The 25,035-nt window shown below is 39.1% G+C and overlaps 1 protein-coding gene across 1 annotated transcript in view; it reads left to right on the forward strand.

The window, feature by feature from the left end:
• Positions 1-570: 570 nt before the first annotated feature.
• The window catches only part of FHIP1A (FHF complex subunit HOOK interacting protein 1A), a 990,350-nt gene continuing 965,885 nt past the window's right edge, over positions 571-25,035 (forward strand). The window contains exon 1 of the mRNA XM_044062036.1: positions 571-757. The gene's annotated coding sequence lies outside the window, so the exon portion shown is untranslated. The remainder of the gene's footprint in view (positions 758-25,035) is intronic.

The following is a 25,035-nucleotide window of genomic DNA, read 5'->3' on the forward strand; positions in this document are numbered from 1 at the left end:
CATTCCTCAAAGAAATGCTGAAGCATGTACAGAAGTGCAGCAGAATTGGAATACTTATTTTGAAGTTCTACACTTTTATAGCATTTGTTTGCATTTGTTTCATTTCTGCTAGCTAGTGAAAACAATGGTGGTGTCCCTCACCACAACACACAGACAGATTTAATGCCATAAGTAGGCATGATAAACTGAGTGACCAGTTGGAGATTATTTTATAATTGTGTGTGTGTGTGTGTGTGTGTGTGTGTGTGTGTGTGTGTGTGTGTGTGTGTGTATATATATATATATATATATATATATATATATATATATATATATATATATATATATATATATACATATATATATATATATATATATATATATATATATATATACACACACACACACACACACACACACACACACATATGTGTGTGTGTATGTGTATCTACACATTGCATACATATAAAAATACACATCATTAATCTTCAATTCACTGATTGTCTTTTCTAACAGAAAAAATGCTAATAACATTGTGTATGCAGGAAGTGCTGTTAATGTATGTGTTTCTTAGAAAATTGTTTCTTTTCCTTGCAGTGTGTTTGGAATATCCCTTCTTATTTGAATATGAAAACGCTGTTACGAGGATTTTGCATCACCTGTCATTGCCCCTTCTTTTGCAAATGAATTTGGAAAAAAATATTAAGGTGCTGTCATAAAGATCTTGCATTGCGTGTCATTGTGTTTTCTCTGCAAATGCGTTTAGAAAAAAAATAAGGTATGTGCTTTTCTTTCTTATTTGCATTACACGATATGACTGTGTCAGTGTAACCTACAAAGTTGGAACTTACTGACTGACTTTTACTGTTAATTTTATTTGCATGTTAATACCTTGCATTTGTAATAAGCTATTCTAGAATGCAAAGTGCATAATTTAAGTGTACTATATAAGCAATAACCTGTGCTTGGGCGTGAGTAATACTGGATTTACCCACGGTTGTTGTGGTTTGGTCACGAGGGTGATGCCCGAGTGGCCAAACAAAGACAACCGTGGGTAAACGCAACATTACCCACACCCAGAAGTGGGTTATTGCTATTATACAATGACATTATTTAAGAAACAAAATACTTACTTTTCTTAAATAATGGCATTGTATAATGCCTCCATGCTGCCCTTCCGCAGCTGTCCAGTATTCTGCGGCAGCTCTGATGTACTGTGCATGCATATGGTTACGCAGTACATCAGAGCTGTGTGTGGAAGCAACAGAGAAAGGAAGCTCTCTGTTGCTTTTTAAAAGGTGTCTCGCTATGTTAAACTCTTTTAACATAGCGAGATATCTTAAAAAAAAAGCAACAGAGATCTTCCTTTCTCCGTTGCTTTTTTTAAAGCTGTTTCGCTATGTATTTAACATAGCGAAACAGCTTTAAAAAAAGCAACAGAGAAAGGAAGATCTCTTTTGCTTTTTTTTAAGATATCTCGCTATGTTAAACTCGTTTAACATAGCAAGATAACAGCAACAGAGCTCTTCCATTCTCTGTTGCTGTCCAACACACACACAAAAAAAGACTTATACTAATGGAAAAAGTCCAGGCGACCTGACTTTTTTCCATTAGTATAAGTCCGATTTACAATGGGCACGCTGACCAATCAGCGTGCACGTTTTGGAATATTAATGGGGGGGGGTCGTTGTATAATCACAATGTCTAGATTTTTTTCATTGGACTGGTTGGACACTTCCACCACCAGGGTGTCACTAAAAACACTAGATTGGATCCCAGTTACAATGTCATTTGTTGGAAAGCCCAGGAAGCCATTGGCAAAATACCATCCTGTAGTGGTGAGACACTGTGGAATTCCTGATAATGGCAACTGAGGCTGTCTAATCGGAAATTGCTGGCAAACAGGATAGTATGTTTCTGTAATGGATGTTTCAGACTCTCTTCACCTTTTCACTCTATTAAATACCTTAGTTTGACTCTCAGTTTGAGTGGTAGTCTGGTGTTGTCTAATTTATATTAAGACAGAATCTTTGAAATAAAGTACATTTCCTCTTAGGCTGAATTGTTCCAGACCTTTTAGTACATTTTTGTTACAGTGTCATACTTCATAGTAAGCAGTAAAGCTTAGGCCTTTCAAAAATATCAGTGGAACTGGCCCATATTTTTGTTTGTTTTTTTGCCTATGTGAAGATCTAGGTTCTTTTACAGTTAGTTTAGGCTAAATGGTTTGTATCTTTCAAGCAGTGTATTCTAGAGATTTGTAAGGCAGTAAATTACAAACTTCTCCCTTTTACGTCACCTGTACCAGCCTTCTGTATACTGTTGTTTTGACAGAGATTCAAACAGCTGTATCTTCCCTAACTCTGTATGAGAGTAGGAGTGATCCATGATTTTACTTTCTGTTCGTAATAGATATGTTTAGCCTAATTATTTCTTTGATGTAATACTTGTGTATGTGCTTGTTGTACTTTGATTGCGCTTCACTTAGAAACCATTTGACACAGAAAACTACATCATGCCATATGATTGGTCTTAATTCTACTGCATAATGTTTCTGGTAGGATCTTTACTGAGACACTTATAGCAGTATACTGGAAAATGTACTTTCCCAAATAATTTTTCTCACAGCAGTGAACATGCCATATTCAGAGATGCTTCTGCCATGTTTACTCCAGTTATTCAGTCCTGTAAGTGTCAATTGGTCTCATTCCAAATGGTAGCATGGTACTTTTGTTTAGATTGGAATTCATGTTATTGCTTTGCAATTGTGACAGGCATTCTTGTAGTTTGACTTTCAGATTGTCATCTGAGTGCGCATCTTTTTTTCACAATCATTTCTGTGTTTAGTTGCCTATGAATATGTTGCACAATGAAGAATGGTTTGTTGTTCTTTGTGGCAAACCACCTGTGGTCAGTCTTTTCACACCTTTAGTCAGGTAAAATGTAGGGCTTTCTTTTTCCTGGCTGCATGTCTGTGAGGCATTCTTCTATGCAGAGTACAGCACTGTAAGAAGATTAATATTTTAGATGAAGGCCAAAGGGTTTTACTGCTGAACTCTTCTTGCTTTATCTCTGCTGTTGTTAGGGCACAATGACATAAACCTAATTTCAGGTTAACACACGTTGTACAGTTTCATTTACTCATTTGCCATTTATAGCCTTATGTTTACTAAAAATCTTTGCTGCCTGAATAACGTGTTTAACATAAATTTGATACCATGCCTGTAACTCTGGTGCTTGATGTCAGTGTTTGGCTGCAAAATATTATATCTGTACTGTCTGTGTGTTATTTTCTATTGTCTCTTGGCAATAAACGGTGAGAAAATAAGTTTTTTTGTGGCAATTTTTGATATATATCACTGCTTATATTTATTTATTGATTTTATTTGTTTAACATTTCTTTACTGAGAAAGCCTGACTTGGAACAAAGCCAATTTTCAGCAGAGGCCCATGGAGAAACACTCCAGATGCATGCATGCAGAGCACCCGGAAGAAACCCACACATACAGATGGACATGCACACTCTGCATAGAAGGTACCCCAGCCAAGAATCGAACCAGAGAACCTCTTGCTGTGAGGCGACAATGCAACTGCTGCACCGCTGCACTGTTTGATAGGGCTTATAGGGCCTTATTTCATGTTGTCACTTGTTAACATGTAGAAACTTGGACCAAAAATGTTTTACAGGGGTGCACTTAAGTAATATGAAGTACAAAAGCATATATGCCCTTGCCTCTCTTTCAGCCGGTCTTCATTTCTTTTATAAATTCAGTTTATTAAGGTTGACCGTTTGATTCCAGCATTTTTCCTAATTTCAGTTTTTGAAAGTTCTAAACTTTTAATATTGTATTTATTTACTTTTCCAAATTCATTATCAGGACACCATCAATCACTCACATTTTATTCAACAATGAATTACTGACATGCCCTCTCGGCTCAAGTCAAGTATATGTTCTTCATATTGATCACTGCAGCAGTAGCCTTAGCTATATGTGGGTTATATCTTGCCAAGAATTTAACAGCTGGACAGCTTCCAAAGCTTCAGGGCACTGTCCATGTGCCCAAACTGTTGAACAGCTCGAGATGAGTTGATTGAAAGACAATGCTGGGCATGAAGCCCTTCTGACCTTTTCTGCCACTGAAAGAGTATGCTCCTCTGAAGCTTTCTAGGATCGATGGTCGGCTTGTGATTTCCTAAGCTCTGCAGTTCCCTTTGCATAAAAAGCTTCCATTTTCTTGTATTTACTAACATTTTATTACATTCTTCTTCAGGAAAGTTATTTTAACACTAGGAGTGTTGTGTTTAAACTGACTGTCTTGAGACTCTAATGTACTTTTTAAACAGTGCACTCGTTTTTTTCTGTCCATTTTAAAGTGGTGTAAGCCAACTGATAAACACAATTTCTCCACAGAAAATATGTTAATTTTCCATTGTAGGGTCTGCCTTAGTGCTTTATACTGTGATTTTTCTGTCAAAAAAGTAACTATTGTGGAGTGGTAGTTTTACTGGCATTTGCTGCTTGTCTTCTCTGTGAAAGAGGCACCATTTTTGGTTTGACAATAGAACAGCTTGTCTGTCCTTCTTCCAGCCACAAAAAGAAGAAATTAAGCGAACAGCCTTTGCTACCACAGCAGGCTAGTAAATTGCCTCAGCTACAGGTGGGTGACTCTGCTGTGGCCATTTGTTGTATCTCAGTCCAGTCATCTTTTACATTGAATCCCTCTGGTGTAGCACTGTAAAAGGAAAAACTTCAAGGACCAATTCATGTTAGGTTCAAGCAAGGCAACCTTTATCACTTGCAGCAAGGAGACAAAGCATGTAGGCACAAGGTTTGTCTAGTTCTTCTGGTGATTAGTATGTTATTCTTATACAGTTCTCTCCATGCTACACAGAAAATGTTACTATTCTACTGCTGAAGTAATCGGACACAGCTTTCTGTATGTTTCACAGAAAATGTTGCCAGGCTTATTGCTGACATAGCTAGATTATTTGTCAATTTGCAAAAAACATTTTGAGAAAAACAACCTGGCCTTGGGCTGATTTTAGCCCACCTTATCATTTCAATTCTTCAGTTGTACAGCTCTTATACATGTTACATTTTATCTTCATTCAAGGTACATTTCTAGCTTTGGTACAAGTAATGTTGACTACGGTTTATACTTTCAAGCATCCATTGTTCTCTTTATCAAAGCTTCTAGCAGCTGCATATTTTCATAGCATAAGCAGAAATGAAATATCTCTTTGTTAGGTCTCATGACAGCAGAAATGAAATGCTTCTTATTATTTTCATGACATTAGCAGAAATTAAATGTCTCTTGTTAAGTTTCTAATGGCTGTGCAGATTCATGTAGTGTGAACAGAATAAATGCATTAACCCTTTTAAACTTTAAATGCTTATGCACTAAGCATGCATATTACTATTATATATTTTTCTAACATTTACCTCCTTTTAATACTTTTATTCTACTTTCAAGATAAGCATAAACAGTTTTTTTCTTCCCCTAACCTCTTCCTGCTCAGGATTTGCAGTTAAGAGAGTTATTCAGTTTAAGCTCATGAAAGCATTTTCAGTTTTTAGCAATTCAAGTTTAACATCTTAGTATAAGGTTTCTGAAACCAAAATGTCTACACAATCTTTAATCAGTCTTTTCATGCAGGGGATGTAGCAGCGCATACATACCACCAGTAGGATTGCTCCTACACAGAAGGCAATCAGAATGTTCATCAGGATGCTGCCCCAACCCCCGAACAATTTCTGGAAAAAGTCCATCAATGGATTTGGTCCTGGTTTGGTCATAGCCGACACCTGCTGAATCACCTCAAGATGGTTGTCTATCTCGTGTTTGTGGACAGGAATATATGAACAGCACTCCTCCTGGATTAAAGTGCACGTACCTCCTCTCGCCACTAGGGTGAAGTCAAGAGCCATGTGATTTTGAAGAACTACTGTTCTCATGGCATTCAGTTCATCAGTCACCAATTCTAGGGCGGAAAAGGTTGCATTACTCAATATTTCGAGAAGTTTAGACAATTTTCTCAGTTCCCTAATTGATTTTGTTGCTCCATATGCTGGCAGTACATCTGCCCGCGATATAACAGTATCACTCAAGTCCATGTATGTCAGTCCATCGCCCACAGCATGATGGTTTTTCCAGCATGCATCGATTTGCCCCACTGGATTGACAGGCTTCTTGATTTCTCGAACATTCCGAATTTTCTCTTGAGGTAAAACTGCTGTGTGTCGTATGGCTGGAACCAGGTACCCCAAAAAACAACTGCCGGACCAATTCTCAGGTAGCCATTTATATGTTTTTCTACCACATATAAAATAACAGTCTTCTACTGTAGTAGTAACTTTACTATAAACATACACTTGTCCTGCGTGAAACATTTTTCTGTCAATTATAGACAGTTGTTTGTAGAGAACAGAATCATGTTTTACTTCCTCAATTGTTTTATGCATCAATTCAAAAAATAAATCATAGTTTGTATTGCAATAAGATCCGGTATTATCAAGTTTAGTGTAGCATCTATAGGGAATGGTCACATTGCAATCGCTCCAACCTACCTTGACTGTATCATTTTTATAAAAACACACAGTTCCCTTCTGTCGAACAGACAAGTGCAATGCTACTTTATCGTGTGATGTGACTTTTGATGTATCATGAATTAGATTTTCTGAGGTCTTGTTGGCTCCTAGGAAAACTGAAGTTAACAGTAACCCCCCATATGCTGTTAGCAAAGCTGTGCAAATCCAGCAATTTGAAACATTAAAAGTTTCAGTATACACATATTTGATTGCCTGGTAGGTGTTAAAGTTCGGGTGCCATTCTGCACGCTTGTTCAGTTCAATTCATGTGGCTGAGAAAAGGAATGGCCAGAACAAAAAGATTATTGTCACTAGTACAGTCAACAGGATTGTTATGCAATACTTCTGTGGAAACGGTTGTTCTACAGTTCTGTTTTTTCCGATTCTTCCAAGTAGGTGTATTTGGATCTTACTGGATTCCGTCATCTTTACTTTGAACACATGCTCCTACTCTCTGCCCTAACAAGACCTTTAGCACCAGTGGTTTCTTCACTGGGGTTGAGACGGATCGATCCTATTGATCTGACCCCCCCTTTGTACCCAGGCTTTGTACTGAGGGCCCCAATGGAGAGGTAAGATTTTTGTCCAACTCGAAGTTCTTAACCAGTTTGCAATGCATTAGGTGTATCCACGAAGCTCGTTCTGCTATCTTGACTGCAGTGGGTGTTGAAAGAAGCACCTGGTAGGGACCTTCCCACCTTGGTGAAGTCCAGTTCTTTCGCTTAATTGTCTTGATCCACACCCAGTCTCCTGGTGTTACTGTCACTTCTGATGTTTCAGTTTGTCTTCTATCTGAAACAAAATTTAACTGCAACAGGCGTTTAGAATTCAACAACGTTTTTATATATTCAGCTAGTGTAAAATCAGCTTTCTGGTCTGATGACATGAGAAGTTTCCACTGGGGTGTATAATAAGCCCTTCCAAATAGCTTTTCAAAAGGAGTCAATCCTTTTGCTGTAGGGACAGTTCTCATGCTCAACAGTGCCAAGGGTAAACAATACAACCAATTTTTTCCTGTCTCAGCTATCAACTTTCTTAATTTGTTTTTAAGTATACCATTATGCCTTTCAACTAGCCCTGCAGATTGCGGATGGTACGCACAATGATTTTTTAAAGAAATACCAAAATGCTTACTCAACTGCTGTATGGTTTGATTTACAGTGTGTGCCATTGTCACTGTAGATTCTTTCCAGAATACTGAATCTAGGAATGATTTCCTTGACAAGTACTTTTGCTACTGTGGCTGCATCTGGATTTTTGGTTGGAAAGGCTTCCACCCATCTGGAAAACATATCTACAATGATAAGACAATACTTCTTATTTTCACATTTGTTCAATTCTATAAAATCCATACAAATAGTGTGAAACGGATATTGTACTGTGGGGTAACTCCCTTGCTTGGGCTTTATCGCCCCTTGTGCATGATGTTTGTTACAAATCTGACACATCAAACAAAATTTTTAGAGTAGTTTGTAAATCTGTACGTTGTGAACACCCGGTTCACCAGCTGTTCCATCCCCTCTGTTGAGACATGACACTGCCCGTGGCTCAACAATGCTGCATAGCGAAACAAATTAGAGGGTAGTATTGGTTTTCCCTCTCTAGAGATGTACACTCCCTTTTTGAGGATTACTCCTCATTTTATCCATCGCTGTTTTTCAGCTTGCATAGTGAGTGTCTGCATTGTTTTTAGCATATCTAGATCTAAAGTTTCAGAGGGTTGTAATTCCTCATTTAAAAGAAATACTTCTGTGGCTGCTTGTTTTGCAGCAATATCAGCTCTTGCATTACCTTTTGAAATTCTATCTTGTTGCTTCGTGTGAGCTGTGCATTTACATATGGCTACTTTCTGAGGTAACTGAATAGATTTTAAAAGATCTAAAATAAACTGCCCATGATTTATAGGTTTGCCAGTAGATGTTATCATTCCCCGGTTTTTCCACTGTTGCGCAAAAACATGTACAATAGAAAAAGCGTACTGGCTATCAGTAAAAATGTTTACACATTTACCCTTTGCTAAAGTACATGCCCGTGTCAGGGCAATCAATTCTGCTGCCTGTGCAGATAAGTTGTGTGGTAAAGGTTTTGCTTCTGTAATCTCAGCATCAGAGACTACTGCATATCCTACTAGGTTCTGTCCTGCAGGACCCTTTTTGCACGAACCATCCACGTAATATGTCACCTTGGCATTATCCAAGGGGACATCCGTGAGATCTTTTCTAGGTAGTGTCTTTTGCTCAATTACCTGCAAGCAGCTGTGCGGTGTGCCATCTGCAGGGGTCAGGAGCAGAGTAGAAGGGTTTAAAGTCGTGCATCGTTCAATTGTCATATGAGGTTGGCTCAACAATATAGTCATACAGGAAAGATGCCTAGCAGGGGAAAGATATGCCACCTTTTCTTGTAGTAAAATAATCGTGACTGCATGAGGCACTCTCAAAGTGAGAAGGTGGAATAAGACTACTGAGGCTGAAGCCTGCACTGCCATTGTAGCTGCAACTACTGCTTGTACACAGTGGGGTAAGGACCATGCCTCTGGGTCTAGTTGTGATGAATAGTAAGCAATGGGGCATTGCTTATCCCCATGCTGTTGTGTTAACACTGATGTCATGTAACCCTGCTTACAATCTACAGTTTGGAAAAAAGGTTTATGGTAATTCGGCAATCCCAGAACTAATGAGGAGACTGTTAACTGCTTTAGTTTACAGAAGGCAGATTCTGCCTCTGGTGTCCATTGCAACAAACCTTGTGCTGCCATAGGCTTTTTATATATAAGGTCAGTTAGAGATGCAGATTCCAAGGCATAGTTTGGAATCCAGCTCCGGCAAAAATTCATTGTACCCAGGAAGGACATCATTTCCTTCTTGGTAGTGGGTTTTGGTGCTTGCAAAATTACTATTTTTCTGTCCTCATCCAATGTTCTACCTTCCTTGGATATTACATATCCTAGGTATTTTACCTGTTTTTTCCAAAGCTGCAGTTTACTTTTATTTATCTTATGTCCTTCAGCGGCTAAAAATCGTAGAAGTGCTATAGTGTCTTCTTTACAATCCTGCTGGGTGGGGGCCGCCAGCAAGATGCCATCAACATAAAGTAAAATCTGACTGCCTTTTGGTGGGGTGAACCCTGCCAAGTTGCTTGCCATTTCTTGTGAGAATATCATTGGACTTTCACAATATCCCTGTGGTAGTCACGTATATGTATACCTTTTCCCCTGAAATGTAAATGCAAACCAATACTGGCTGTCAGGGTGTATCGGTATTGAAAAGAATGCATTGCTGATGTCTACCACAGAAAAATACTTCTGTTGAGGTTTCAAATCCTTCAACAGGGTGTGTGGGTCTGGCACCGTGGGTGCCCTTGATATTACTGCATCATTTACAGCTTGTAAGTCCTGGACCATACGCCATTCTCCATTGGCCTTTTTGACTGGAAATAAGGGTGTGTTACATGGTGAATCTCGAGATTCTACTAGTATCCCTCCTTTAAGTAAGGCTGCTATAATAGGCTTTATCCCTGCCTCTGCATCTTTTCTTAAGGGGTACTGTCTTTTTTGTGGTCTGAATGCTGATTTTGGTGTGATAGTAACTGGTCCTGCTGTACGAATGAGTCCTACATCTGATTTCCCTGTTGACCAGAGAGTTTCTGGTATGTCTCGTAAGGCATTCTCTTCCTCTTTTAATAGGAGTGTTAATCAGCGGTCCTCGCTAGACTGCAAGTGCACAGCCGGGTTGGTCTGAGTTATCCAATTCAGTTTTTGTGCTTGTATTCCCAGTTCTGACAGTTCTAGTTCTGTCTGTTTCTTCCATCTCTTGACTTTTTCTCCTAGGTCTGCCCATTCTATGTTTCTGTTTTTGGTTAAGCTAACATGTGGTAATCGATTAGATTTATAAAGTGCAAAGAACTCCTGGGGCAATGAACAGCTGGCTACACTGTTCCCTTCTGTGTCCCAGTATAGGTTACTCAATATCAATCTGTTTGCATGATTCTTAAATAATTCTTGCTCATATTTCTTATCAGGTCCTGGAGTGTTACAGTAATACAGGGTACAGTGCAACAGGTGTTGCTTATCAATGTCAAGGGAGGGTAACTTGCTGATGGCTAGGTTCATTAACTCTTTGGTCACAGTCCCTGGACCAGTCAAAACCAAGTCCTGGCTGTACCAATAAAACATTTCACCCTCCGATTGCACTACAAAGGTGTCACTTTGTCGTTGTGCTTCCATACCCTGCATGGTTGGGACTACTGCTATACCAAATAGCTGCATGAGGTCTCTGCCCAAGAGGTTTACTGGGCATTTTGCAGAAACTACAATTTTGCTTCTTTGTGTCAATCCTGAAACTGGATCAGTTATTGAAATACTATGGGAGAGAGGCTCACAATACAGCTGTCCAGTAGCTGCTTTGACCAGTATATAATCAGGTGACTCTGTGTTTTCTGGTAGTTTGGAGGGGTGTATCAGGGTTCACGATGCCCCTGAGTCGCACAAAAATTTGACTTCCCTCCCTTCTACCAAGAGTGTAACTTCTGGTTTTGTGTCTGCTAAATAGAGCTCCAGGCTCAATAAAGCTAGGTCTAATATCACATTTTCTTCATTGTCACTAACTTCCTGCACTTCCTCTACTCCCTCCATCACATTCTCATTTGTCCTTTCTTCGCTAGTCCCTTCTAGTGATTCCTGACTACCGTACAGTCAGTCCTCACCCTCTTTGTCTTCCGTTGTTGCCTTCTTGTTTTTCTTGCAATCCCTTGCCAAATGTCCTTTTTTACCGCATTTGAAACATTCTCCCCTTTTCTTACGCCCTTCAAAATCTTCTGATCGCTGATCAGATTGTTTGTTTCCCTGCGCATTTTTCTTGCCCTTTTTCCCAGACTGTACTACATAAACTTCTGCTCCATCTTCTACAGAAAATACTTGAGCTTTCTTTTTCTTTTTGCTATTAAAATGCCTTTCAGCATGCCTAGCATATTCAAGTAATGATTGTAACCTGTTTGTACGATGGTCTACCATGTGTTTTGTAATAAAACTGCTTATAGGCATGCTACTGCCTTTTACAAATGCATTCTTTAACTGTTGTTCATATGGGGAATCTTGTGTTTGATCTTCAGGAACCTGCATTCCACAGTGGTTATTAAAACATTCTAACAATGTGGCATAATACCGGTCAATAGTTTCACCCTCTTGTTGGATGCATTGATTAATGCAAGTCCAGTCTGCCCTAGGTTTCCATTTTTCAGAGATGCAGTCTGTAAGACCTTTCACTATGGTGTCTAATTCTGCGCTGCTATGTGGGAGGGATATTTGTGCAGCGTCACGGGGATTCCAGTTCCCACTAATCATGTACCAATCTGGCCCTACAATTTGTCTAACTACTTTTTCTATCTCTTCTCCGTTTAGGTTATAACTCAACCTCATTCCTTGTAAATCTTCTGAGAATTTTCTAAAATTAACTTTCGGATGGGGGATTCCCTCAGTGGCTTTCCGGATATCTTCCAGAGTCCAAGGTTTGTACACTAAGATAGTTGAGTCCTGATTGTCTTGACCTGCCTGAGGATTGGGTACTTCTATAAGCGGGCATATTTCTTCTTCTTCTTCTTCACCTATAGATTGTGAATTCTTCATTATTTTCCATAACTCAATACCTTCTTCTGGATTACCTGCCTTTGTCGGGACCTGGTCTCGATAGGATCTCTAATTTTAGTCAGTTTTAATTTCACAATATCTCTCTCCATTGGATATAGTGGGGGTGGTCTAACTTGTTCACTTGCTTCATATTCTGGTAAGGGAGGCGGAGGTGCTGATGCTATTACTAAGTTATTATCCTCCCTGTCTAAAAACATTGTTTTTGAATCTTTGCTTTTTTGTTCCCTACGGTTTATTTCCTCCAGCAACCTGTGTGCTTGAGGAACTCCTAATCGACGTTGTTTTTTAACTCGACCCTTGGAAATGATTTTGAGCTGCTTCATAAGTTTGATAAGTGAGGATTTCTCTAATTTTCCATCAAATTCATATTTATTAACCCATTTTGAATAATATCTAACATTGTCGGCGTGCTGCGACTGCATATATTTTGCGTCTTCTGTTAACGGCAGATTTTGGGGTCTTTTTATGCAATTATTACCCATTTTGTTTTACCCTTTGATCGTTACGTAACTCCTCTTAATTTTTAACGTGGTACCACGGATTTTGTTATAGTCTCTTCAGAATGACTGTCTACTTATTCTGTTTCTCCTGATCTATGACAAGACAGTAATCTTTTTTTGTCTCTGACTTGTAAGAAAAATACAGTCTGACAAAAACAATACACATCTAGTCCCTGATCTAAAACAGAAAACAGAAAAAAGTAGATTTGCCTTACCTGAGCCTACGTGATTGATCACCGATTTGTGGAGACCCATCCTTCAGTCACAGATCAGAAAGTGGCTGGCCTCTTTTGAATGACAATTCAGTCGGAGGACTTTTCCATAAGAAGAACCGATTTGGTTTCTTCCCCGTACGGTTTCAACCACCTGGTCATCTGATCCAAGGTGAAGAGTGGGCTCTGGCTCGAAGGACCAATCTGTAAAAGGAAAAAACTTCAAAGACCAATTCACGTTAGGTTCAAGCAAGGCAACCTTTATTACTTGCAGCAAGGAGACAAAGCATGTAGGCACAAGGTTTGTCTAGTTCTTCTGGTGATTAGTATGTTATTCTTATACAGTTCTCTCCATGCTACACAGAAAATGTTACTATTCTACTGCTGACGTAATCGGACACAGCTTTCTGTATGTTTCACAGAAAATGTTGCCAGGCTTATTGCTGACATAGCTAGATTATTTGTCAATTTGCAAAAAACATTTTGAGAAAAACAACCTGGCCTTGGGCTGATTTTAGCCCACCTTATCATTTCAATTCTTCAATTGTACAGCTCTAATACATGTTACATTTTATCTTCATTCAAGGTACATTTCTAGCTTTGGTACAAGTAATGCTGACTACGGTTTATACTTTCAAGCATCCATTGTTCTCTTTATCAAAGCTTCTAGCAGCTGCATATTTTCATAGCATAAGCAGAAATGAAATATCTCTTTGTTAGGTGTCATGACATTAGCAGCAATGAAATGCTTCTTATTATTTTCATGACATTAGCAGATATGAAATGTCTCTTATTAAATTTCTAATAGCTGTGCAGATTCATGCAGTGTGAACAGAATAAATGTATTAAACCTTTTAAACTTTAAATGCTTATGCACTAAGCATGCATATTACTATTATATATTTTTCTAACAAGCACCTACAACCTGTATGGACCAGGGCTAGCCATGTCTTCAGCGGCTGTTGGAGTCCCCTCAGTGGGCAAGGGAGAACCACTCATATCAGTCCTGGGAGAGGGAACAGGGAAGGTTTCCCTGTTTTGTCAGAATGCTTTGCCTATTCCAGGAGAAGCAGTGGCTGCTATTAGTAACACAGTTGGCCCCATTTTCCTGTCAAAAAGAAACAGAAAACAAAATGTGTCTCCTCCTTCCCAAATTTCTTTGGCTAGGAGTAGTTTACTGGGACTGGCACAGATTTAATTCAGGCTATTGGTCCCTCTTGTAGAGTATTTTTTTATAAAAGAAAGAGGGATGTCTCTCTTCCTGAAGAGATTCAGGATTCTGAATGTGCTCAGGAAAATACAGGGATGGATTCAAGGTTTTGTCCTCAGATATTTGACTTAGACTCAGTGGAGAGCTTGGTTTCTGCTTCTTTCTTTGGGGGGGGGGTCCCTTTTTTTGTGAATGTTGCTAGAATGTCCCATTGTTTCCTGTAGGAATAACACTGAGATTTCTCATTCCCTCAGAAAATACTACGATTTGTTACAGAAGGATTTCCCAGAATGTACACTCATTCCTCCTCTTCTATCTTTTTTTTTCCAAAATCTCTTTATTTCAATTTTCTTTTTTCAAATAACAACAATACGGTAACTCAAAAACACAAATAAACAATACAAATACATATCTAAAGAAAACAGACAACAATCTTGTTCCGAGAAAATTATACATATATATACAATATATACATAAGAAGTCACTACATCGTCAAGTAAAGTATGAGAACTCTTATGTTCATTTGTTCTCATAAGGGATAGTTAGAATGGGGATAATCTATATATATAAAGTAAAAAATAGAAATGTAACCATTTATTTGTATGTTTAGGGAAAATATCTAGTTACACATATACTAACAAAAGGGAGAAGATGCAAGAAAGTCTGGTTTTACTACATTCATGTCTTATATAAAGGTTAGCTTTTCATGACAATTTGTAAGCAAATTTTATTTGTCAAGAATTATATCTAGCAAGTAACCCCAATATTTTTGATAATAGCATTTGTTTTTTGTTTTTGAATAAATTAATTTGTGAGATGAGATATATTTGATAGCAAGATTGCTAAAATTTTTCCATGTAATTGGTGACATGACATTCCAATTCTTTGTAATAAAAAATTTAATTAGGGCACACATCGTAATAAAAACATGTTTTAATATTTTTGGGAGTTGATTGATATTAATGTACAATATAGCTGTCTCCCAAGTAAGGGTTGATTTTTCATATCCCATCTTCTCTAATCTTACTCTCAAGGAACACCATAAGTTGTGTATCTTAGTACAGTTCCACATGACATGTAAAATATCAGCTGTTTGACCCGGACAATGGGGACATATGGGTGAAAAGTTAAGATTTAATTTATTTAATTTAGATAAGGTATAATATAAATTATTTACCATAATTTGTGTATATAACAGCTTCTTGAAAGTAGTGAATTTGATTGTATTTTCAATGGCTAGTTTCTTATTTTCTTCAATCAGTGATTGATTTTTCGTTTGCCAATAGTTTGAAAATAATAAAGTATTCTGATGTTTTGCACTCATTACAATTTTATAAGTCCTAGAAATTATTCTCCCTTTAATCGCAAGATTTTCAAGTATTAATTTAATTAAATCTATGTTCTGTAAGTCAGTGTGTATTTGTGAGAATTTAGCCTTTATAAGATGATGAAGTTGGTTAAGGATAATACTATATTTCATAGGAAGTTTGAGTTCAAGTCTCATTTGCCCTGTGTTAGAGTCTTTCCATTGGTATATATCCCATGTTGTGTAGTCTTTTATCAGGGGGTAGTTTGTTAGATTTACTGGTTTATTATTTATTAGTAAATTAGGATTTAGGTGTAATGGTTGTATAAGGGCAAAAGCGTCAGCTAATTGCAATGATTTAAATAGTTTCTGAGTTGTAAGAATCATGTTTTTAATTAGTGGGCATAAATTCTTCATGTATATGCTAGCCTGGTTTAAATTCAAGAATAGTAAGGATTTTATATTACAGCCAAGGGATTTTAACTGTTCATACCAGATTTTGGTCCACTGGGGTATCCAAGTATTTATATACGAGTCATAGTTTATTATTTGTATTAATCTGTATACAGTAATTATACTATAGTAAAGCTTAAAATCAGGTAACCCCAATTCCCCCTTATCTTTGGCGAGTACAAGTTTTGCATATTTAATTCTGGTAGATTTGGGATACCATAAGAATCTTGATATAGCTTTTTCCATGGCAAGGAAGAAGTTTTGGGGAATATTTGAAAAGGTAGCATTTAATTGAAAGAGTATTCTTGGTAAAAAATTCATCTTGACAACACTAGCTTTTGACAGTAGATACATATTAATGTTCTTCCATCTATCCATGTCGTTTTGAATACTAGTCCATGTAGTTAGTAGGTTATTGTTTATAATATCTTTGAAGTCTGAAGTAAATATTATTGCTAGATATTTTATCTGGTAGTTTATTTTGATCTCACTCATAGGAAAGTACAATTCTTTATGTCCTATAGGATTGAGGGGAAATATGTGTGACTTCTTTAAATTTAAATTATAATTTGAAACTACCGAGAACTCATCAATAACGTTAAGTATTTTTGGGAGGTCAGTAGTGTGGAGTTGGAAGTATATATTTAAGTCATCAGCAAAGGCCAAGTATATAAGATTTGTATTATGAATTCTGGGAATATGATGAAAGGTTCTTTGTGAAATAAACAGAAGGAAGGGTTCTAGATAAAGATTAAATAGGTATGGCAAAAGAGGACATCCTTGTCTTGTACCATTGGATAAGAGTATAGGGTTATTTATAAGTTTATTTACCTGTATAGTGGTAGAGGCTTTCTGATACAGAACCTGGATCACTTTAATGAATTCTTGAAGAAAACCATATAAAGGCAGTATATTAAAGAGAAAGTGTAAGTTTACTCTTTCAAAAGCTTTAGTTGCATCTACTGTAAGGATTCCTCCTCTCATATCTGCTGTAGAGGATGTGTGTCTTACTGCCTGGAGTTTTTTGGATAGTCAGCCAGCTGTCCCTAAAAAGGCAGATGAGATGTATTCCCATCCTTATAAAATGGGTAGGATTGGAATTAACTAAGTTCTTTCATTTTATATATCATTCCCAAACCTGACCAAGCAGCTGTAAACTTAGTTTATTTCACTGCTGCTAAGAACTTAGTTAATTCCAATCCTACCCGTTTTTATAAGGATGGAAATCTTATTGATAGATATTATAAAAAAGTGAATACTTCTGCAACTTTGATGTTCAGAATTTTAAATTGTCAGGCTCATATGTTACTTTGTTCTGACATATGATGAAAGTATGAGGATTTTTTTATATATGGTTTCTTCCTGCGTAGAAAAAAATGCTTTAAATTATTTAGTTTCTTCTGTTGCACAGGTCACTACTCATTGTTTGCAGTGTATGTGACTCTGATACTTCTTCCAGGGACATGGCCACTGATACTATTTTAAATAGATTTGACTGGCTGCCTTCTGAAAGCCTCCCAGATGAAAAAAAATCCCTTAGATAGAGATTTAGCATTTGACCCTTTTTCTGCAGAGGGGATTACATTTTGTGATATAAGGGGCAAGCTGATCCAGGGAATGTCTAAGATTTTTCAGCACTCCTTTTCCAAATTGTCCAGTGGACATTCTTTCTCCTCATCCAGTTGTGGCATAAAACAGATTAAACAGTCTTAACCATCTGTTTACCTGACTTCTGTTAAGAAGTGGCAAGGGGGCTGCAAAAAAATATGTGTCAGACCTCCAAAAACCAAGGACAGTCCAACAAGTTTGAATTACTGTTCGAGAGACTTTTGACCCCCTCCCACCCTGGCCCCTTTTCTCTTCCAGAAAGTCTGAATCTCCATTTTTCTCTTTTGCAACAGATTGTTTCAGACAAATGGGTTCTGAAAATCATTCAGTAGGGTTACAGATGGCAGTTGGAGGGAGGGGTAATTCCTCATTCCTCAGATCAGGCTGTTTTGTTTCCACCTGTTCTTCATCACATGTTGTTCACTGAGTGATAGAACCAGTTCCTCTTTCCCAGGTGCCAAAGAGATTTTATTCATGGATGTTCCTAGTGCCAAAGAAAGAAAATGCTTGGAGACCAGTTCTAAATCTTTGTGATAGTGCCCAAATTCAAAATGTCACTTCACAACCTGTTACCTCATCTTCCTTTTTCAAGTTAACTTGTAACACTAGACTTAAAAGGTGCTTATCACACCCTGTCCATTCAGACTTCATGAATTTCTTAAGATTTTATGTGTCTGGATGACATTATCTGCCTTACCCTTTGGACTATCCACTGCACCAAAAGTATTCACAAAGTGTCTACTATAGCTCGTTACAAACTACAGGGTATCCCTATTTTCCACATTTAGGAAACTTGCTTATCTGTGCAGAGTCTTTTTCAAAATGCCACGAGTCTCTCTCTCTTGTAGATATCTTTTCCATAAGCTGGAATTCTAAGAGAACATTCAAAAGTTTTTCTTTTTCTTAAGTCACTCACATAAGATTGTTTTCATGGGATATCCACTAGACACCTCAGTTCAAAGAGCTTTTCTTCCACAGGAAGAATAAAGAACTTTATCTAGATCTATTTCTAAGGTTTTCCACTCAGACTTAAGATTTTTGCTGTCATGGCATCTATGATTCTCATGATACCCCAGACAAGACTCCACTTAAAGATACAGTGGTATCGGAAATCTCTCTGGTCCAAGCATCAACACCCTCTGTCTTTTCAGATCCCAGTACTGGTGCTTGTCAGAAGAGGAATCACTTGGTGGAGGCAACAGATATCTTTAAATCAAGGTCTCCCCTTCTCCTTCCCTGCTCCAAAGCATTCAGTCACCACAGATGTTTTAGACTTTGCTTAGGGAGCAGTTTCAGGAGGAGTGAAAGTTTAGGATGTGTGAGATACCAAGGACAGATGCAAGCACATAAATATCAGGGGAAATGCATGCTCTGATCAAGGCAGTCAATTCTCTGAACCATCTTTAGTCTCTGGGAACTCTTTAAGTGGTTACAGACAATACCACCATCATGTGGTACATCAGCAAGCAAGGGAGAACCAGGTCGTATCCCCTTTGCAGACTAGCCATATTACCTTGCGATATAGTTTCACAGCACGCACACACACACATTACAGGCTTCCTACATTCCTTCAGAGTAGAACTGAGTGGCAGAGAAACTGAGAACATGGCAGATCCTCATAGATGGGAACTTGATTGGGGGTCTTCCAAGGTTTGATCCATCTGTGGGGAGTTCCTCAAGACCTATTTGCCTCCTGTCTGCACAATCAGCTGGCAAAATTCTGTTCCAGGGCTCCATGAATAAAGGCCTGGAAGATAGATGCCTTTTCTTTTGTTTGGACTGGAATGTTTCTGTATGACTTTCCACTAATTTGCACAGTACTTCTAAAGTTTCAGAAGGAACCCCCAAGATCATTGTGGTGACTCCTTTCTGGCCCATGCAACAGTGGTTCTCCCTTGTTTTGGAAATGACCAAGGGTGATACCACAAGCTTCCTCACAGAGTGGATCTACTCATGTAATATCAGGGGTGTTTGATACACCCCTGACAACCAACATCAACTGACTGCCTGGATAATAGGGTCTTAATTCCCTTTAGGCACCTGTTTACTGAGGATGTACAAGCTGGTACTAATGGACACAAGAAAGCCTGCTAATAGAAAATCTTGTATTAGTGAAAGGAAAAGATTTTCTAGTTGGTGGCAACAACATGACCGGCACCCATTCAGGGCTGGTGGTTCTCTAGTTTTTATAGTGTTTGTGTGAGTTACTGTCCTATAGCCTGTCTTGCTCCTTTATCAAGGTTCATTTATTAGCCATTTCAGTATGTATGTCTGTGAATCCTCCTCTTTCAATGCATTTTTCATCTTAAAATGTTTTTGAAAGGGGTTTTGCATAAGAAGCATCCAAGAAGACTGATGGCCCCTGTTTGAGATCTTTTTTGTTAAGAGAAATTAACACTTGCTGCATTTGAACCAGCTAATCTGGCTGATTTGGGGTTCATAACATTAGCATAGTAAGCTGTTTTACTGATTGCTCTGATCTCTGAAAGAAGAGAATGTGAGTTGCAAGCTCTTGTGGTGGATCAACCCTATATCATTTTCCACAGAGACAAGGTTTCTTTGAGAACTTTTCCTTTTAAGCTTAAATTGGTATCTGACTTTGCTTTAAGCCACCCTGTCCATCTCCTCATTTTCTTTCCTAAACCTAAAAATGAGGGAGAGAGGATACTCCACATATTGGATGTCCACGGACATCTCTGGTACTGTCATGACAGAACTAAATCTTTGAGATCTTCAGATCAGTTTGTTCATTTCTTGTGAAGGTAAGAAGAAGGGGCAGCCTGTGTCAAAACGGACCATTTGTAAATGATTGTTGTCATGACTCACCACTGGACCAGTAATCAAGGAGCCTCAATCTTCACTACTGGCAACAATGGGGGGACGCACACCAGGCGCATGACAGGGTTCACGCATAGTATTTCCAGATGCAGCTCTCTGCATCAAGTGCTATTTTTCTTAAGAGCACAGAGAGACCACACTCAGTCTGAGGCTGGTTTCTCCCTCTTTCTCCAGATCCCCAATAAGACTCCCCACTGGCACAGCTATAGAGTTGAAGATCTCAGCTGAGTGACCAAGCCAAGACCTCCAGCACCCTCTGTCCAACCAGTGCTTTGTGTCCCTGCCCAAGTAGCTGACACACACATGTCCTTCGAGGTTTGATTTACACACACAAATCTGTGAAAGGCTGGCACAGGTTTACTAGCTGTGCCCCCTCCTGCCCAAACTATAAGGTAGTTTTCACTACCATCAGTCATTTGCCAGCTACCTTAAGGCCCTTCCAAGGGTACCCAATATCATCATCATTTTCTTCTTTTGACTTTTCCCATTAGGGGTCGTCACAGTGGATCATCTGTTTCCATTTCTTCCTATCCTCTGCATTTTGCTCTGTCACATCAACCACCTGCATGTCCTCTCTCACCACATCCATAAACCTTATCTTAGTCCTTCCTCTTTTCCTGTTACCTGGCAGCTTCATCCTTGGCATCTTTCCCCCAATATACTCAGCATCCCTCCTCAGCACATGTCCAAACCAGCGTAATCTTGCCTCTCTGTCTTTGTCTTCAAACCTTCCAACCTGCGCTGACACTCTAATATACTTATTCCTGATCCTGTCCATCCTCGTCACACCCAGTGCAAATCTTAGCATCTTTAACTCTGCCACATCCAGCTCTAACTCCTGCATTTTTGTCAGTGCCACTGTCTCCAACCCATATAACATAGCTGGTCTCACTACCCGCTTGTAGACCTTCCCTTTCACTCTTACTGGTACTCGTCCAAGGGTACCCAATATTATGAGTGATATTAATATTAATACAGATGGTAGTTTGACCAAGAGCAAGGCTGTTATGAGTGGCACACACATTGTCACCAAATAAATATGCAAGTACTCTCAAAACTTAAATATCTCTAGACGGGTTCACTTTATAACATCAAAATACTGAAATGTCGAATTTCAGTATCTCGAAGCTATAAAGTCGAATGTTAAAAATAGCGAACGTTCATAATCGCAAATTTGACGTATGTCGAAAATATGTCGAATTTGCGGTTATGAAGTTGCGCTATATAATGTCTGGCTTTGTATTTTGTTAGTGCGCGGTGCCGTGTTTGGATGTAGGTGTTATGTCAGGTAAGTGAGTGTTTTGTAAGGGTTTTGAGTGGGAGTTAGAGTGTGTTTGAGGGGTTGGAGAATGTGCGTGTGTGAGTGAGCTTTTGTGTTGTGTTTGTACGATCTCGGAGTTAGTATATATATAAGTAGGGGGGTGTGGGGGGCTGTAGTGGGTGCAGGGGGGCTTGCCCCCCTGCTTATGTGTGTGTGAGTTGTGTATGTGTGTTGTTTTTTTGTTTATGTTGTGATGTGGGTGTTGTGTTGTATGTTGAGTGTAGTATGTGCGGTGTTTTCGGTTATGTGGTTTCGCGGTTTTTGTTTGTCGGTGTTTTGTGGGTTCGGTTTTATAGTCTCGAGATACTGAAATTCGATATTTCAGCATTTCGAGGTTATAAAGTGAATCCCTCTAGACAGATCAACCACAGTGAAAGGTTTAAATATATTTAATAATAAATGAACAAGACAATACTAAATAATATATACACACACACACACACACATATATATATATATATATATATATATATATATATATATTCACAGTGACATCAGAGTTCAGAACTACAGGAAATATTTAAAACAACATTGCAGGACAGTCTGAAGTAAGTAAAGAAAAACATCTAAACTATGCTTCAGTATATTCCTGACTGAATCTAAGAGAATTACTATGCCCTAGTTAACTTAATAAGAGCAAGGGAGATGTATTGAATGGATCTTCTAGCTGTTGTCAGGTCAAAAAGAGAATGAGACTGTGTCTCATTCTCAGAGACTTCTTAAATTAATATCTCAAATGTTACTGTTGGGACAGCTTGCAGAATGACATCATTTCTTCTTATCTGACTCCTAGTTCTCTGACCCAAAACAACCATTGATGGCAGCTGGCAGCATTTAGCATCTACCTGTAAATATACATAGACAAGGGCTTTTCCTCAGATCTTTGGCAGATGCTGGAAGTCAAAAAACAAACACATTCATTCATATTTCACAACTAGTAATTAAAGAAAATACAGAAAGTTCCCTAGTTTAGACAGTGACTCTCCTTGCTGCATTTAAACTGAAAGATAACATCTTTTTATGGCCTAGCCATAAAGTAATTTAATTTCAGTTATTTTTCTGAAGTTTTGCTGGACTGATGTTGACCTCCTTTGTTCAGTTTCCATTTACAGCTAGACAGTTACAGTAGTGCATGTACATTTCTGTTTTATTCCAGTAGAACATGCTGTGGTTACATTTCAAGCACTTTGCAAAAACCTCTTTCATCACACGTGTGTACAAACAAGTTTGACATACATGACATACAGTTCTATTACAGTTGTAACACAAGCATCTTGTATGAATCATGTTGATATTCACAAATAACATGATTATTTACAAAATTACAGATAGCTGGGCTGGCAGAGTATCCCCTGATCACACTTCTCCTCCCTCGAAGACTCGAGCAAGTTTTTCATTTTACCCTTGATGAGCCTATCTGGGAATACATTACCCCATACCCTGTCTTGAGATTCCAGCTGCCTTTACATTGCTGACCCCATTACATTGTTGCACTGTCAAATCATATGTCTGCAACCTTAGACTCCACCATAGTAATTTGCGATTGTGCTGGCCTGCTCCCTGCAGCCATATATCCCCCTCATACTCCTCCTGCTTTCTACTGCAAATGCTTAGCACCAGGGCCTCCCTATCATGGTAAGGTTTCATGGTATTAACATGGTACAATTTGTGCCCTTGCCCCCTGCCTCACAGTTCTATCATGTAGTTAACAGCACTGACCTTCCTTACCACTTTGAAGGGTCCATCCTAAGCTGCCTGCAGCTTGTTCTGTCTGACAGGAATGATAACCATAACCTGCTGCCCCACAGCATACTCTCTAGCTCGAGCATTCTTGTCAAACCAGACCTTTTTCTGCTGTTGGGCTTCTGCCAGGTTCTCCTGGGCCAAGCCCATAAGTTCCCTGAGCCTTGTCCCAAGGTTTAGAACATATGCCACAACAGACTCCTTGTCAGATTTACACTCACCCTCCCACTCATCATATATCAAATCTAGAGGTCCCCTTACCCTAGGCCCATACAGCAACTCAAATGATGAAAAAATGTGGATTCCTGAGGCACCTCTCTGTATCCAAACAGATGGGGTAAATATTTGTCCCACTCCCTCTTGAACTGGTCTGTAAATGCCTGTAGCATAGTCTTTAGTGTAGAGTTTAACCTCTTCAGCAGAACATTAGTCTAGGGGTTGTATGGGGTGGTCTTTAGGTGCTTCACCCGACAGTGCTGCCACAGACAAGCCAGCAGGACTGACATGAAACTGGCACCTCTGCCACTCAGTATTTCTTTTGGGAAACCTTCCCTGCTGAAAATCCCTAACTAAGCATTTGCCACCTTTTCTGCCCCAATGGAGGACAGAGCCATCACCTCAGGGTATCTGGTAGTATAATCTACCACCACTGGGATGTACTTCTTTCCTGTGGAACTTGAGGTACTCAGGGGCCCCACAATATCCATAGATACCCTCTGAAACAGCTCCTCAGTCACAGTCAAATGCATCAAAGGAGCTTTGACCTTGTCTCCTGCCTTGCCTACTTTTTGGCACTGCTCACAGGTTCTCCAGTACCCTATTACATCCTTGGAAATCCCAGGCTAATTAAAGTTCTGCATAATACGTCTTGTGGTACACTTTATGCCCATAGGACCTGCAAGGGAATGTCACAGACTATGGCTAGAAGTGCCATATGGTAGGCTTTGGGCACTACCAACTGTTGTAATTCTCTCACCCTCTAGCCTTCCCTCAGGGGTCCACTCTCTATATACAGTAACCCTTTGTCCTAATACACAGATTCCCTTTTCCTTGAAAATCATGCACCTCCCTGGCTACCTCCCTCAACCTTGTAACATAGGGTCTGAGAGCTGTGCTTGTCTTAGCTCTCTCTTTGTAACCCTTCCCAGCTCCCTTTCCACAGGAAGTTTGGCATCTTCTGACAGTGGTGCCTCACTGTCAGCATGGGTACTACTACTCACCTCTGCCCTTGCAGTCACTCTGTCCAAGGGAACATCAGCACCCACTAGCAGCTGTGGCTCACCTTCAGTCTTACTACTACAGGGTTGATCCCTCCCTGAAGTATCCACCTCACCAGTCCTGGCTTCAATTGTGCAGTTTGTCTGGATCCCCCCAGGCTACCAGAACCACATGCTTGTCTCTAAGCCTGACTGCGTGTAACTGTATGCTCACATGGTACTGCATTATCACAATCATTCCCTATCAGGACATCTGCAGGGATATCCTCAAACCCACCTACTTGCTTGCTTCCTTTTCCACTATTCCAGCCAAGGTGAGCCCTAGCCAAAAGTATGGGGTTTCTCCTAAAGCTCTGACTGGAGTAGACTGCCCAAGCATGTAATGCTCCTCTTTAACCATTGCAGGCTTCACAATGG

This window comes from Protopterus annectens, chromosome 2.part1 (genome assembly GCF_019279795.1).
Source record: "Protopterus annectens isolate FY-2018-M chromosome 2.part1, PAN1.0, whole genome shotgun sequence".
Taxonomy (NCBI): Eukaryota; Metazoa; Chordata; order Ceratodontiformes; family Protopteridae; genus Protopterus; species Protopterus annectens.